This window comes from Colletes latitarsis, chromosome 6, assembly GCF_051014445.1.
Source record: "Colletes latitarsis isolate SP2378_abdomen chromosome 6, iyColLati1, whole genome shotgun sequence".
Lineage (NCBI taxonomy): Eukaryota > Metazoa > Arthropoda > Insecta > Hymenoptera > Colletidae > Colletes > Colletes latitarsis.
The window spans coordinates 25,443,586-25,461,113 of record NC_135139.1 but is presented as its reverse complement, the minus strand read 5'-3'; positions in this window follow the sequence as shown (position 1 = coordinate 25,461,113).

Here is a 17,528-nt window from a genome sequence, read left to right as displayed (position 1 = left end):
ACAATTAAGCGTTGAAATTTGAAACACTATGTATGCAGGAACATAGATTTTTATGTCGTTTCTTTTTCTCGAAACCACATTTTTCGAACTGGTTGGTAACCTATCTCAATATTCGTTCGATTGTCTTTTAACGCGCGAACAAAGCAAACATTCCATTATTTCGTATCGCGATCGAAAGTCGTAAAAACTTGCATGCGAAAATCGACTGTTTTGCATGCGTCGTAGCCGTTTAAACAAAAACTAATACGTATTCCCGGCGTCGCCAATGCGGCAGGGACACAAGAGGCACTTACGTAGATTAGAAATCTGTGTTTATTTTTTTATTTCAGGCGATTATGACGGCTGTAAAGCTGCCCAATCGTTTTTATGAAATTCTATTGCTCGTATGTCAATGTATACAAAGTGTTCAATCAACCCTGGGAGAAATTCTAATGGGGGATTCTAGAAGCCAAAATAAGACGAAAATCAAGAATACCAATTTGTTCATGAAGACTTCCTTAAAAAGTTATTAACGTTTAAAGTTTCATCCGTACTAAATTTTTTTCTCGAAAGTGGGTAGGATTTCGGGGGTATGTCTACTCACCAAAAATTATTGTAATTGACCCCCGCAACCGAAAATAATTTTTCCAGAACGATTTGAAACTTTTTTTTTCCGTCGAAAAATTTAGGCACCTACACCCCCTGGTCGATTTTTCTTAAAAATTAATTTTTCATTTTTGATAATTTTATTTGACGCCCTACAGAAAAGTTGTCCAATACTTTTTTGTAGGTACCCATGAGCTCTACTTCGGAAAAAAGTTTCATTTAAATATATTCACTATCGTAGGAGTTATGGCTGTATGAAAATTGAACCATTTTCATGGGGTTTCTCTCATTTTAGGAGGTCAAGGAACAAGTTTTTCAATATTTTTAGAATTTCTACATATTCTCTACTAAAATACGCGTTGATTGCTTTTTTAAACATTAAAACCCTTCAATCCGTTCAGAAGTTATGACGTTTTAAAGATATACATGAAATTTCAGGGAAGCATTTCTGGCCTCACATTAGATTTTCGGTAAAGAATTTTTTTCTCGAAAGTGCGTAGGAATTCGGGGGTATGTGTAATGACCAAAAATGATTGTAATTGACCCCTGTAACTAAATACAATTTTTTTAGTATGATTTGAAATTTTTTAATTTCGTCTAAAAATTTCAGTATCTACTCGAATTTTTTTCTCGAAAATGAGTAGGATTTCGGGGGTATGTATAATGACTAAAAATGATTGCAATATACCCCCACAACCGAAAATAATTTTTCCAGAACGATTTAAAATATTTGAATTTAATTGTTAATAACTTTTTAACGAAACCTCAAACGAAAAATTGATATTCTTGATTTTCGTCTTATTTTGGCCTCTAGAAAATTTCTCTACCACGTTTGAACGCTAATAAAGACTATCAATTTGAAAATTGACAATATTTAATTTCAATTTAATTTCGATACGCTTAAAAATTGCAATATGCACGTAAAAAAATTTTACCCGCGTAATAAATAAACCTTTGGAATTCCAAGTATGAAAGTCGACCGAATACAGTGACATCACAGCAACGTTTAACGTGCACGCGATAAATGACGTTATTGTAAGAATCATGAAACCTCTCAAAATTAGATTTTACAGCGTAACAAATAAACTGTTATAGTTTCGAACACATGAAAGTCGACCACATACCGGGCTATCATAGCAACGTTAAATATACATGCGATAAATGACGTTGCCGTACTAATTTTAACCGTTTATCAATGCGGTCTGATTTAGACAGACGTTCATATAATACAATCTTTCCCTAAGTAATTGGAGAATTGAGCCGTTTATTTTGAAAATGGCGTAAGTCCAATCATAGCCATCAAAAACATATTATTTCTAAAATAATGTTAATTATGCTAATTGGGATGATAAATTCGACACCCTTAGAAACCCAAAAACATTATTCTACTATGTCATCTCTTATACCCATATCTATAAATTTAATCCAACGCAAACCCTTCAATATCTCGATTCGAATATAAATAAACTTACGCCACTTTCAAAATGAACGGCTCAACTATTAAAATTAACCCAATTCTACCCGTAAAATTATTTAAATCTGACAATATATGTTTAATAACAGCACCAAAGCAGCACTCTGCGGTACCAACTATTTCAACTAAACGCAACAGTACAATTCTTTTACTCAATCTAATCTAGCCTCAGAGTGTTTTAATTTAACTCTAACCACGAAACGTTACAAGATATTACCAATAAACACGGCATAAAATAAAGTGTGATTTCTTTCCAAGTTTAAAGACAAAATTTTGAAAAGCTCTGGATCGTTGGCAAATTGTTCAATTAAATTTCGGTTGCACAACAGAGTTGCTCGATAAAACGTGCCGTAGAACTGGTTTAACTGTATTTGTTATTACGACGAATGACTTTCTCCGTCGGATTCATGCTCGATGCACGTTCGCTGAAACCGGATCACAGTTCGGAACAATTCCTTTTGTATTTTCAAGAACCTCGACTCCGAGTTTCGTCGAAGATGAGCGTTTAGAGTGGTGATTCATCTTTCGTCGATTTTGATCCACGACTTGTTCTCCGCTAATTTCGTGGCATTGAGATCCGTATCGTTTGGCCGTGACTCAAGTTTTGTACAATGGCGACCGATACGGATCTTAAAATCGCGCATTCTTCGCGCCAGACACAATAGTTTTTACCGCAGACCGTTTCGTTCCAAAGAAAAAATTGCCCCTCGACGATGGCTTTTAACAATTCTGATTTATTTCCTCTAATTTTACCTGCAAATTCGACGTTTCGGTGGTTCCCGTGAAACGGTATTACCAAAGGAAGCAAATTTGTAAATTACACAATTTCGTTCTCTGCTCTCGATAAAATTATGCAACCGTTTATTTTATCACGAGTGTTCCAAACTGTGTACGACTAAAAGTAAAGTTTGAAAATAAACCCACGGACTACGGGGCGCTTCTAACGCTACGCGATGTCATTTATAATGTTTAACATCGAATAAGAAAAAAAAAAAGACAAATTTACAAAAAGTTCCGTGTCACGATTCCCGTTATTGCCGTCGAGTGTGAAAGTGATATTTTACGGGCAACTGGTCGGTCATTGTAACGTTTCACGGGTGAGTACTCTTGCTGCCGGAAATAATGTGTGCATCCATGAATTAAACCCTCGTCGATAAGCGTGAACCTGATTTTATTCTCTCCGAGTTATTCACCCCCGGAACATTTCCATTGCAAACTCAAGATTATTAAGACCCTCGATGCTATTGCGTTTATGGATTTGGCATAAATTACGTTACTTTTCTGAGAAAATATTTTACATTGGTTCGAGTAAGAGTAAAGGTGGCTCGCCTTGTATAAGAACTTTATCAGGGATCCAAGAACAGACTGGTGAAAGTATATTGAGCATTCCAGAATATTTGAGTTTTGGGGGTCTCCGAAACTCGAAACAATGTTTTTAGAAAATGAGAAAAATGTTGAGTCTTGCTAGAGATACACTCGAGGACAAAAAAATAGCATATCTTATGATTTCTACCGTTTGGTATTATGAACTGAAAAAAAATGAATATTTTAATATGTTCACATCTATGGAAATGCTTATATGTAGTGGGAAAAATTTTAACGCGGGATTCTAGAAGCCAAAATAAGACGAAAATCAAGAATATCAATTTGTTGATGGAGGCTTCGTTGAAAAGTTATTAACGTTTAAAGTTCCGATCGTACTGAATTTTTTTCTCGAAAATGGGTAGGATTTCGGGGGTATGTTTAATGACCAAAAATGATTGTAAGTAACCCCTGTAACTAAATATAATTTTTTTAGTATGATTCGGAATTTTTTAATTTCGTCTAAAAATTTCAGTATCTACTCGAATTTTTTTCTAGAAAGTGGGTAGGATTTCGAGGGTATGTCTATTCACCAAAAATGATTGTAATTAACCCCTGCAACTGAAAATAATTTTTCCAGAACGATTTGAAATTTTTATTCGTATGTATCAACAAAGTCTGAAAACATATGCATACAAAAAGCTGAATTTGTAATGTTTAATAAACAAAAATTACAATAATTGCTATCTTTTTGTCCCGGAGTGTAGTCTTTGGGAAAAGATTCTAGTTAGAAAATGATTTGACACGGCCAGCATCGTGTTTAATTGAATCGGAATTCGAGCGATAATCGGTATCTGGGCGTCCTTAAAGGCGGATTATGAAACAGCATTGTAATCCAGAAGCCAACGTTGCAATTAGTCTTATCAGAGATTTGAGGACAATCGACGATCTAATCGGTATCGATGTGCCCTCAGACTTCCGACGAGGAGAAAGCAACGAACAATTTCAATCCTTAAGAAAGTATCTATCGAAGTGTTAGGAATCGTGAATGGGACCGTCGATTAGAGAAAAAAGAAGAAAAATTACCGAGTGACTAACGACTCGACTCGCATAAACAGGTGTTACGACAGTCGACTGCACGAAAAGAATACTGAATCCTATTCAGCGATGGCCTCCCACCGTGGCTTCGTCTCTCAGACGTCTTTTAATCGTCGCATCGTAATCACATCCTGCGTTCGCTGTTTCGTATGCGAGCAACGTCACGGATACTCGTAAAAGCCCGCCCTTCCGGATCGTTTTGCCCGCCAAAACCGATCGATCGATCGAGCTAACGACACTCGATGAAAGGACACGATTGGCCAGTTTGTCTCAGGATGCTTTCGCGTCGCTAGATAACGCGCCAAACAACGAATCGATTATTATATCGCCCAACGCAATTAGAGGATCGATAGCTCGTGTGACTTCATCGATCGTGAAGGTATTCGATCCTCGAATAGCTTCGTTGTACGTTCGAGGAAACAATTTTTACCAATGGAACACGACTATACATATATGTTTCTTTTGAAACAGGGCCACGACGATTTCTTTAAGAGTTTATCTCATAGTTATCAGCATCGTAACTTTATTATAGAATTTTTAGTCGGAGCTATCGATATTCGCGTTAATTGCCAAACAATCAGTACCATTATCCGAGAACACGATCTCCTAATTACTTTCTTCGACCAACGAACCCCGAGCGAATATGTTCCAAGTCACGAAATCCCTTTCATCGATCAAAACGTTTGACACGAGCGTCGATCAAAGACTGATAACCGCGTTGTTGGATTAACAACCAAATAATCGAACCGCCGGCTGAATCACGCGAATGGCCGAGACGCGCCAGTCGTTATCGTGCAAAAAAAAAAGAAAAACCAATGTCACTCTCTGATTTTATAACTGGACGAAAAAACCTGTTACGATACTAGGTCGCGCGGAGGCAATCTGGACTGTTTTTTGTTATCGTCGGTGAGAACCAATCGTTAATAACGTTCACTTTCGGTAATAATAAAATGCAACGCGACGCCATAGATCATGCGGGATAGTCCTCGACTTGATACAAAATTACAATCGTTCTCGAAATTAAATAAAAAAATTCATTTTCAAGCGAGAAAGTTATGGGTTATAATTGTCTAATTCCAACCACGTGAAAATTTATTTACTGTGTTTACTCTATCGTACGATTATTCAGTTAAGCTTCCATTCGATTCGATAATTCAGATCTATTCGTTCTCTATCGTTCTCCAAGTTAAATAAAAAAATTCATTTTCAGACTTCATTCATTCATTTTCTAACCTCAAACACGTGAAAATTGATTTTCTATGTTCACTCTATTGTACGATTATTCAGTTAAGCTTCCATTCGATTCGATAATTCAGATCTATTCGTTCTCTATCGTTCTCCAAGTTAAATAATTCATTTTTAGACGAGAAAATTACGTGTTATAATTTTCTAACCCCAAACACGTGAAAATTGCTTTTCTATGCTTACTCTATCGTACGATTATTCAGCTAAGCTTCCATTTCATTCGATAATTCAAATCTATTCGTTCTCTAAGTTAAATAAAAAAATTAATTTTCAGAAAATTATGTGCTATAATTTTCTAACCCCAAACACGTGAAAATTGATTTTCTATATTCACTATAGCATACGATTATTCAGCTAAGCTTCCATTTCATTCAATAATTCAGATCTATTCCTCGACTCAGACTTCATTCCTTAATTTTCTAACCCCAAACACGTGAAAATTGATTTTCTATGCTTTATCGTACGATTATTCAGCTAAGCTTCCATTCGATCCGATAATTCAGATCTATTCGTTCTCTATCGTTCTCCAAGTTAAATAATTCATTTTTAGACGAGAAAATTACGTGTTATAATTTTCTAACCCCAAACACGTGAAAATTGCTTTTCTATGCTTACTCTATCATACGATTATTCAGCTAAGCTTCCATTTAATTCAATAATTCAGATCTATTCGTTCTCTATCGTTCTCCAAGTTAAATAATTCATTTTTAGACGAGAAAATTACGTGTTATAATTTTCTAACCCCAAACACGTGAAAATTGCTTTTCTATGCTTACTCTATCATACGATTATTCAGCTAAGCTTCCATTTAATTCAATAATTCAGATCTATTCGTTCTCTATCGTTCTCCAAGTTAAATAATTCATTTTTAGACGAGAAAATTACGTGTTATAATTTTCTAACCCCAAACACGTGAAAATTGCTTTTCTATGCTTACTCTAACATACGATTATTCAGCTGAGCTTCCATTCAGTTCGATAATTCAAATCTATTCGTTCTCTATTGTTCTCTAAGCTAAATAAAAGAATTCATTTTCAGACTTCTTTCATTAATTTTCTAACCCCAAACACGTGAAAATTGCTTTTCTATGCTTACTCTATCGTACGATTATTCAGCTAAGCTTCCATTCGATCCAATAATTCAGATCAATTCGTTCTCTATCGTTCTCTAAGTTAAATAATTCATTTTCATACGAAAAAATTACGTGCTATACTTTTCTAACCCCAAACACGAGAAAATTGATTTTCTATGTTTACTCTATCGTACGATTATTCAGCTAAGCTTCCATTTAATTCAATAATTCAGATCTATTCGTTCTCTATCGTTCTCCAAGTTAAATAATTCATTTTCAAACGAGAAAATTACGTGCTATAATTTTCTAACCCCAAACACGTGAAAATTGCTTTTCTATGCTTACTTTATCATACGATTATTCAGCTAAGCTTCCATTCAGTTCGATAATTCAAATCTATTCGTTCTCTATTGTTCTCTAAGTTAAATAAAAGAATTCATTTTCGGACTTCTTTCATTAATTTTCTAACCCCAAACACGTGAAAATTGATTTTCTATGCTTTATCGTACGATTATTCAGCTAAGCTTCCATTCGATCCGATAATTCAGATCTATTCGTTCTCTATCGTTCTCTAAGTTAAATAATTCATTTTCATACGAAAAAATTACGTGCTATAATTTTCTAACCCCAAACACGAGAAAATTGATTTTCTATGTTTACTCTATCGTACGATTTTTCAGCTAAGCTTCCATTTCATTCGATAATTCAGATCTATTCCTCGACTCGAAACAAAATTACAATCGTCCCCCAAGTTAAATAAAAAGTTCATTTCGAGACGAGAAAATTACGTGCTATACTTTTCTAACCCCAAACACGTGAAAATTGATATTCTATGTTTACTCTATCATACGATTATTCAGCTAAGCTTCCATTTCATTCGATAATTCAGATCTATTAGTCGCTACGAGAATTCCAACCTAACCAAAAATCTCAACGTTACATCTATCGTGTCCCTCGATAAATAAAAATACCCAAAAATCGGTAGTCTGAAATTACCTTTGAGCAAGAGCAATTACTCGGTGAATTTCACAAACGGTGAATCGACACTCGCCAAAATCCCGGATATATTACGGGATCCCTCGTGCACGGTTGCCAATTCGTAATTTCCGCCAAAACTGTCCACTATAGCACGCACGAGTGTACGGTTTCCACAATGCGGACACGTTGCTCGAGCGATTTAGCCGCGGTGAGCGGTCGCGCGCAATAAACCACTTTCGTCTGACGAAACTTTCCACTAGCGATATCTCCGCGAAGCATGGTAAGCTTCGAACAGGTACACGGATCGTCGAGCCACGGACTATGGGTCGTGCACCTACGGCTCCTTTTCGATTCGAGTCATGGTGGAGATCCCAAGGACGCCAGCCAGCATCAAGAGCTCGATATGCGTGCACGCACAGGGTGTCCGAAAGTTTCAACGATCCACCGAGCGTTTCGAGGGCCCGTTACAACTGTCGACCGCTGACCGTATGTATTTCATTTCATCGATAACGTTTCACACTCCAAGCAAACGGTCAATTGGGAAACAATTCCCGTTGAAATTGGAAAGTTCCAATCGGTATTAATTCGATTCGTAAACGAATGCTCGATTTATTTCGAGACAAATTGATATCTGGATTTATTCCGTCGGTCGTGATCGCGAAAGCGATCTGCAATTATGCAACCCGGCATACCGAACGTTCCCGCGATTTCCAAATACGAAAATTACGTTCGTTACGAGTCTCATCGGCCAGCCAAAAGGGGGGGAAAGACCGTTTTGCGAAATACTTTTTCCGTTTCATGGACGATCCGAACGGCGTGATTGAGTTTCGATACACCGTGTATGTGGGCGGCGTGTACCTGTGGGTGATACACACGTTCGATCGTCGATGACTAACTCGGCCGGCTCAATGGCACGAAAAGAACCTCGACAACGCTTTATGACTTCCGTCGTCACGCTGTCGGAAGGTCGTCGATCGACAAATTTCGTATCTATTCGAAAACGGATCGTATCTGGCCTGTTGGTACTCGTCACGTTACGGCGTACACGTGCAGCACACTTTGTGGGCGTTATACTTGATTTTTAATCGCAAAGTTCATATACGGGGCGTCCTCTTGCTTTTTGGATCGTATCGACCGCGCGTTACGTCAAATTGGTTCGATCGATAACGACGGATTCCATTTTTCACGTTCGAATACGTGCGTTTAAACTTCACGTTATGGAACTCGTATTATTGAGCATCGATATCGAAATCGAAGCATCTCCGTGCAATATAATCTTTGTCTATATTTGTAGAATAATTGTATATCAAATTGACAAAGAACTCATGTTTTTAATCCGGTTACCACCAATCATTTTGTCGATTCGTTATATTATCACCGGGAACACTTTCTTCATAATCGTAGTCTCATCTTAAATATTCACAAATTTTATAAATGAAGTCTGGTAGTAATATTTATTTACCAAGTACGATATCACGTTACACTTCTTTGAATTGAACTCGTTTTCTTCTGACACTATTAGTTAAATGTCGGCGAATGTACGAATGTGTGTAAATCAGCGTCTGCGTGAATAATTTGTTATTCTTTTTTTTATAATAATTGTATCTCGTGTTGTTCACGAGATCGGAGACGTTTCATTAAGAAGATGAGTGTTCGACGGTACTTCAAAAACATGATGAGTCAATGAGATATCACGCATTTTCTAGATAAAGAATCGATAAAATCGTATGACCACAGCCAAGGTATAGGATGGAATAGATTCGACGGAACTTGCTAATGTTATCGATTTAGATTAGAATACAAGTACAGCACTCTTAAATGTTTGGAATTGTAACTAAAAATTGAAAGGCAGAACAATTTTGCAAATAATCGAAAGTAGATCATAGATGAAGTATACGATCGCATATTTCGTTTGTGTGATGCCACACAGAACTGAACGATCGACCTCCATGTTGTCACATGGCTCGGTGGGCAAAATAGTTCTCTTATATGATCATGTCACATGCGACGTTATCAATCCAGAAAAGAATAAACCAACAGTGCTAAGAGAACAATAGGAATCACAGATGAGGTATACCACAGACCAGGTATATGAATAGACCTTTCTCCTTATGGATTTTCGCGGTCCAATCTGACTGCCATACCGACCTAAATATTCGGAGGTGATTTTAGTGACCTCTTCTCATGGAGGGCGGTCAGTTGAGAAACTATTCATTGAATTAGTATTGATAGGCAGCAGCTGTAGTATTGCGTAAATACATTTGAGTTGGCTATGAAAAGGATTAAAATTCATTTCTGAATCTGTTGGTAGCGTTGCGAATGACACGAAAAAATGCATTGGGTACAAGATCTACTCGTATACCTTGACTCTGACAATACTTTAGAATCTTTGATGAATCAATGAGAATCAAAACTAACCTAGCGAAGAAGCTCTATATTTATGATGACCTATGCAAGGCGGATCGCAGCCAATTTGCTAATATTATTTAGTTTTTAATTAATAATTGCATTATCCAGCTAAGAGTGATACGATTATTAATTAAACGCTAAATAATATTACCCAGGTCTCACCACGAGGAGGTTGCTGCGAATGAAGACCCGTCCTAACAAATTTCTAACCACTCTCCATTAATAAAGAACTTCTGTGACCAATGATCGTTGATCGAAGATGAAACAAACGAAAGAGAGTTGAAAGAATTTTCAAAAGAATTTGTCTTCAAATAAAAGTAACCTGCCTAACATAATGGTTAACCAAACACCTGCCTAACTATAAATCTAAATTCTTTTATTATATCAAGAAATAATTCTAAATTCGCAGCCATTAGCTCGGTGTCACCCACGATAGAAAAGTTATTCTTCGTGGGTGACACCGATTACCAGGTCTCACCACGTGGAGGTTGCTGCGAGTGGAGACCCGAAAGGAGATAGATGGAAACCAAGTTCCATCGATCTCCCTTTTACATCCTTAGAAACTAGATTAGCCATGCCAAGTAATTATTTTGTTTAAAAGAGGGACGAAGCTAGATCGTGGGTGACGCGACGCGACGCGATACGACGCGATGCACCATGCAATGGTGCAAGGAACGAGAGACGCGAACCGAATAGCGAGGTCAAAAGGGTCAGCTCGTTGCCTCTTGGCAAGTCCGATCGAAGGGGAAGGGAATCGACGCACCCGACACGGGTTCCCCATTTCCCCCAAGCATCCTGCTGGGAGCCAAATGGACCCAACTCGGGATGTCTGACAGAGAGAGGGATCCTGAGTCGGGGCTACCGTAGACAGGAACAGTCCCTGATCCCCTCTAAGGCCGAAATACCCTTTCCCTTGGATCGTCTCGCTAGAGGACGGCAACTGACCCCTCGGACCAGCTAATCGGCCGATCACTTGCTTGCTACATGGAAGCAGTGGTGATCGGAGCAGACGAGAGACGGGGGAAAGAGAAGCTACTTGTTACATAATTACTTGGCAGGACACGCGGCTACACTAAAGACTTAAGTCTAAATACCAAGTAATTATTTTGTTTAAAAAGGGATGAAGCTAAATTGTTGGAGACGCGACGCGACGCGATGCTGAACCGTGCAGCAGATCTTCGGATCGAATCAACACTACCCTTGGTAGATTGATTTCTATTTCTAGAAATCGATCTATCATTGGCAGGCGACTAGATCTTTCGGACAAACTGGACGGCCGATCACATGTTTCGTTCGACGAAACAGTGGTGACCGAAGCAAGAAACGAGAGAACGAGTCGAGAGAAGCTACTTGTTAAATAATTACTTGGCATACGCAGATATACTAGGGACTTAAAATTAACGTCGAAGCTCAAGTCTAGTCAACTTGAAGCTAAAATTCGGACGATAGAAGGAAACAAAGTTCCTTGACTTAGTTGTACCAAGCAATTATGTGGTTAAAAAGAGGGATGAAGCTAAATCGTGGGATACGCGACGCGACGCGACGCGATGCTGTACCGTGCAGCGGATCCGAGGATCGAACCTACTGCCCTTGCTAACTCGATCTCAACAAGAAAACAGAGAACTGCAACCCCGAGTCGAGGTCTCCATTTCTCCAACGCAACCCGCCGGGAGCCCGAAGGACCCGACTTAGGTTGTCTGACAAAAGAGAGAGTACCTGAAACGGGGTCGACTTCCGCTGGAAGGTATGCGTTTCCGCAGAATACGGAAACTCCACACCTTCCAGCGAAGTGCCGTTTTCCCTCAATCAAGCTTACCAAGGGAAGGCGATTAGATCTGTAGGACCAGATACACGGCCGATCACATGTTTCAATCGATGAAACAGCGGTGATCGAAGCTAGGAACGAGGGAACGAACGAGAGAGAAGCTACTTGATCAATAATTGCTTGGTACAGCGCGCAGATATGATATAAAGAAATCTTCGACGTTAATTTTAAGATTCGCGACGAAGCTTAAAACTAATTTACTTGGAATTAAATGTCCCTCGGCGGATGACTCCCTCGGCGGATGACTCCCTCGGCGGATGAATCCCTCGGCGGTTGTGGCGTCTTCCCTCGATGTCCTTGGAGTCGATCTATAATAGATCTGATCTGAAACAGAAACTAATACTTGTATTAGTATCATATTAAAGACAATTTAATAAACCCTATCCAATCCATCTGTGATTCGACAAGTGGAGAAGTAATTTGTTGAGCTGATGTATCGAACAAGCTAAGAAATTCTGAAACATTCCTACACAGAATACAGTTATTGTAGACCTACCTAAAGAAATGAACAAAATTTACACGTAATAAGGAAGTGAAGATATTAATAAATTAAACAATATCAGTCAAAATATATTAAATAGACTCAGTCAAAACGACAGAATAATTTCCCAAATAAAGTCAAAATAAAAATTCAGATTAATTGATAGACAACGCTGATGAACTTAGCTGATCAGTGAAAATATTCTACGAAATGAGGAATATCTGACCAAGTCAGACTCAACTAATACCCCAAGTAGTGAAATCGACAAAGTAATTTCGCAAACAAAATCGAAATAAAAATTCAGATTGATTGACAAAGACAGATACGAGTTCAGGAAAGAATTGGAAACAGAAACAGGAAACGATCGAAGAAAGTACCCCATGGAGAATCATCTTCTCTATATTCATTGTATATCAAAAATGGTGGAAACATCCACAGTAACGAAACGGAAACCAATCAATTCAACAAACTGAATTTTTCATCAAACGATAGTCAAAAATGAACGAACAAGCTTCAAATCAGAAAAATAAGAGAGAGAGAGGGGATATTTAAGCAAACCTGACCGTTGGTCAGCAACTGATCACTATTGGTCACCGTACGCTCACCACTGGTCAACTGGTCAGTAGTGGTCAGCACTGGTCGGCACTGGTCAGTAGCGGTCAGCCCTGGTCCCCCTGGTCCCCCTGGTCGCCACTAGTCAGTCTAGGATGATCCCGGGGTACCCACCAAGCCAGGAGTTCCGCCACCCTTGGACCCCCCCCGCGAGACTGAGACACGTAAGTCACCGCATGAGCCTTTAACGTGGTGACGGAGGAGTGGGGAGAGCACAGCGTGTGTCAGCCATCTTTACGCGTCCGATGGACAAATTATTTCGCGAAAAATTATTATCTACGCATACTGATGGGCCCTTTCATTATTCTGCAAATTACTCCTGGTTTCTATTTGCCTCTGCTGGACTCTGCTGACCATCGCTTATATTTCTGACAACCTATAACGATTACTACTGACTTCTGCTAACCTCTGTTGGTCTTTGCTGATCTCTGTCAGGCTGTGCTTCTCTCTGCTGAACTTTCCTGGCCTCTGCCAAACGCTACTGACCACTGCAGGTATTTCTGATAATCTATAACGATCATACTTACTACTGCATGCCCCTACAAGTCTCTGCTTGCCTTTGCAGGTTTCTGCTTGCCTGTACATGCCTTTGCTGGCCTCTGCTGAACACTGCTGACCACCCCTGATGCTTCTGACATCGTATAACAATTACTACATGCTACTCTTCGCCCCTGCTGATCTCTGCTTGCCACTGCATGCCTCTAGTCATATCTGCTGACCGCTGCTGACCACTGCAGGTATTTCTGATAATGTATAACGATTAATACTTACTACTGCATGCCCCTACAAGTCTCTGCTTGCCTTTGCAGGTCTCTGCTTGCCTGTGCATGCCTTTGCTGGCCTCTGCTGAATACTGCTGATCACCCTTGATACTTCTGACATCGTATAACAATTACTACATGCTACTCTTCGCCCCTGCTGATCTTTGCTTGCCACTGCATGCCTCTGCTCGTCTCTGCTGACCGCTGCTGACCACCTCTGATGCTTCTGAAGACTGCTGACCACCCCTGATGCTTCCGACATCGTATAACAATTACTACATGCTACTCTTCGCCCCTGCTGATCTCTGCTTGCCACTGCATGCCTCTGCTCATCTCTGCTGACCGCTGCTGACCACTGCAAGTATTTTTGATAATGTATAACGCTTACTACTTGCTACTATTCGCCGCTGGTGATTTCTGCTTGCCACTACTGGCCTATGCTGACCATCGCTTATATTTCTGACAACCTATAACGATTACTACTGACTTCTGCTAACCTCTGTTGGTCTTTGCTGATCTCTGTCAGCGTGTGCTTGTCTCTGCTGAACTTTCTTGGCCTCTACCGAACGCTACTGACCACAGCAGGTATTTCTGATAATGTATAACGATTAATACTTACTACTGCGTGCCCCTACAACTCTCTGCTTGCCTTTGCAGCTTTCTGCTTGCCTGTGCATGCCTTTGCTGGCCTCTGCTGAACACTGCTGACCACCCTTGATGCTTCTGACATCGTATAACAATTACTACATGCTACTCTTCGCCCCTGCTGATCTTTGCTTGCCACTGCATGCCTCTGCTCGTCTCTGCTGACCGCTGCTGACCACCTCTGATGCTTCTGACAACATATAACGCTTACTACTTCCTACTATTCGCCCCTGGTGATCTCTGCTTGCCACTGCTGGCTTCTGCTGACCACCCCTGATGCTTCTGGCAACGTATAACGATTACAACTTGCTACTGTCAGCCTCTCCCAGCCTCTGCTGACCTCTGCTGACCACCCCTGATGCTTCTGGCAACGTATAACGATTACAACTTGCTACTGCTTGCCCCTTCTAGTCTCTGCATGCCTCTGCATCCCTCTGCTGACCTCTGCTGGCCCCTGCTGACCACGCTGACCTTTGTTAACAACTTCTAACATGATGTACATGTATTAAAACTTTGTATAATGTAAATCTATGACAATAAATGATATAATTTCAAAGAATTCTATGCGTTCTCGTCACTTTTACCTTTCTTTTCCTCTCCCCATTATTCCCTTAGTTATAAGAAACCGTTTCTCTACTTAAAACTGGAATTCCAAAGTGCCCGGAGCGTTTTCTGAAATGCCGGTGACCTTGACCCACTTTCGAAACTGGGTCAAGGCCAAATTCCGATTCCCAAAGCGGCCGGAAATTTTCTAAGATTCGAATGGCCTTGACCTACTTTCGAAATTGGGTCAAGGCCAAATCCGGATTCTCAAAGCGCCCAGAATTTTTCTGAAATGTCAATGGCCTTGACCCACTTTCGAAATTGGGTCAAGGCCATCCGGATTTCCAACGCGCCCAGAATTTTTCTAAAATTTGAATGGCCTTGACCCACTTTCGAAATTAGGTCAAGGCCATCCGGATTTCCAAAGCGTCCGGAATTTTTTTAAGATTCGAATGGCCTTGACCTACTTTCGAAATTGGGTCAAGGCCATCCGGATTTTCAAAGCGCCTGGAATTTTTCTAAAATGCTGGTGAACTTGCAAAGAAGGTGGTACGCATCTTATAGGTAAGAGAATGATTTGGAGAGGAAAAGGACGGTAAAAAATGATGAGAACACATAGAATACTATGAAATTATATCATTTATTGTCATAGATTCACGTTATACAAAACTTTAATACATATAAACATATTATATTATATTATATCATGTCACAAGTTGTCAGCAACGGTCAGCAGTGGTCAGCGATGATCAGTTGACGTCGGGAGATGTTGGCAGAGGCCAGCTTAGGTCGGGAGATGCTGGCAGAGGTCAGCAGAGGAAGGCAGTAGTCAGTAGTAATCGTTATACGTTGTCGGAAGCATCAGGGGTGGTCAGCTGTGGTCAGCAGAGGCTAGCAGTGGCAAGCAGTGGCAAGCAGAGTCCAGCAGGGGCAGGCAGTAGCAAGTTGTAATCGTTATACGTTGTCAGAAGTATCAGGAGTGGTCAGTAGCGGTCAGCAGAGTCCAGCGGAGGCAGGCAGAAGTCAGTAGTAATCGTTATACGGTGTCAGAAATATAAGCGGTGGTCAGCAGAGGCCAGCAGAGCCTGGGAGAGGCTAACAGTAGCCAGTCGTAATCGTTATACGTTGTCAGAAGTAACAGGAGTGGTCAGCAGCGGTCAGCAGAGTCCAGCGGAGGCTGGCAGACGTCAGTAGTAATCGTTATACGTTGTCAGAAATTCCAGGAGTGATCAGCAGCGGTCAGCAGAGGCTGGGAGAGACTAACAGTAGCCAGTCGTAATCGTTATACGTTGTCAGAAGTATCAGGAGTGGTCAGTAGCGGTCAGCAGATGCCAGTGGAGACCTGTTGACGGAAAGTCGGATATTAGTTGTTCAAGAGCGAGAAGGGAAGTGTGAGCCTTTCTCACTCGACTCCCACGAGACGGTCCGAACTTACTTTGGGCAGCTTCGGTGAATCGAAAAAGAGGGCATATGTCATTTTGTCACATTTCTAATTGTTAGAAATGTATAATATCGTATGTAATTATCTTAAACGTAACTATTTGCTTAGATTCATTCTGCGGCCCTCGTTTGCGTTGTTTGTAAGGCGATGTATGAGAAAGTGTGACCCATCGGTGGTACATGATTTGCACAGCCATCCACGGCAAAACGCCCAAGTTTCTCGCGGATAGTTCGTTATTTTCAACGATAGATGGCGCTTATTTTCCGACCTAAAACCCCCTGGTGCTAAAACGCCCAAGTTTGTCGTGGAATATTTCGTTACCTCGAACGCTAGATGGCGCATATTTCCCGACCTCGAACCCTCTGGTGTTAAAACGCCCAAGTTTGTCGAGAAATCCATCTAGCGTGGACGACACGAACTATTCCACGACAAACTTGGGCGTTTTAACACCAGGGGGTTCGAGGTCGGGAAATAAGCGCCATCTAGCGTTGGAGATAACGAACTATTCCACGACAAACTTGGGCGTTTTAGCACCAGGGGGTTTTAGGTCGGAAAATAAGCGCCATCTATCGTTGAAAATAACGAACTATCTGCGAGAAACTTGGGCGTTTTGCCATGGATGGCTGTGCAAATCATGTACCACCGATGGGTCACACTTTCTTTAACTTATGCACAGGGAGCATCACGGGCAAACTAAACGGATATTTAAGTAGGCAAGAATGCAGTCACTTATTCCGACGCTACTGTAGTTATTATAATGTAGTAAGAAGCTTTGGACACTGTTTATTAATCATTTTGGGACATCCTGCGTAAAAGGTGCAACGACCATGATAATAAATTTCAACTCTGGTCTATGTTTATCAAAAATATTTTATTATTGAATTTACATCGACTTACAAACAACGCAAACGAGGGGCCGCAGAATGAATCTGAACAAATAGTTACGTTTAAGATAATTACATACGATATTATACATTTCTAACAATTACACAATAAATAATATCACATTCTCCAAATTGCTTCTGATGATCCGCGTAAGATTTCTCCACAGTAGCAT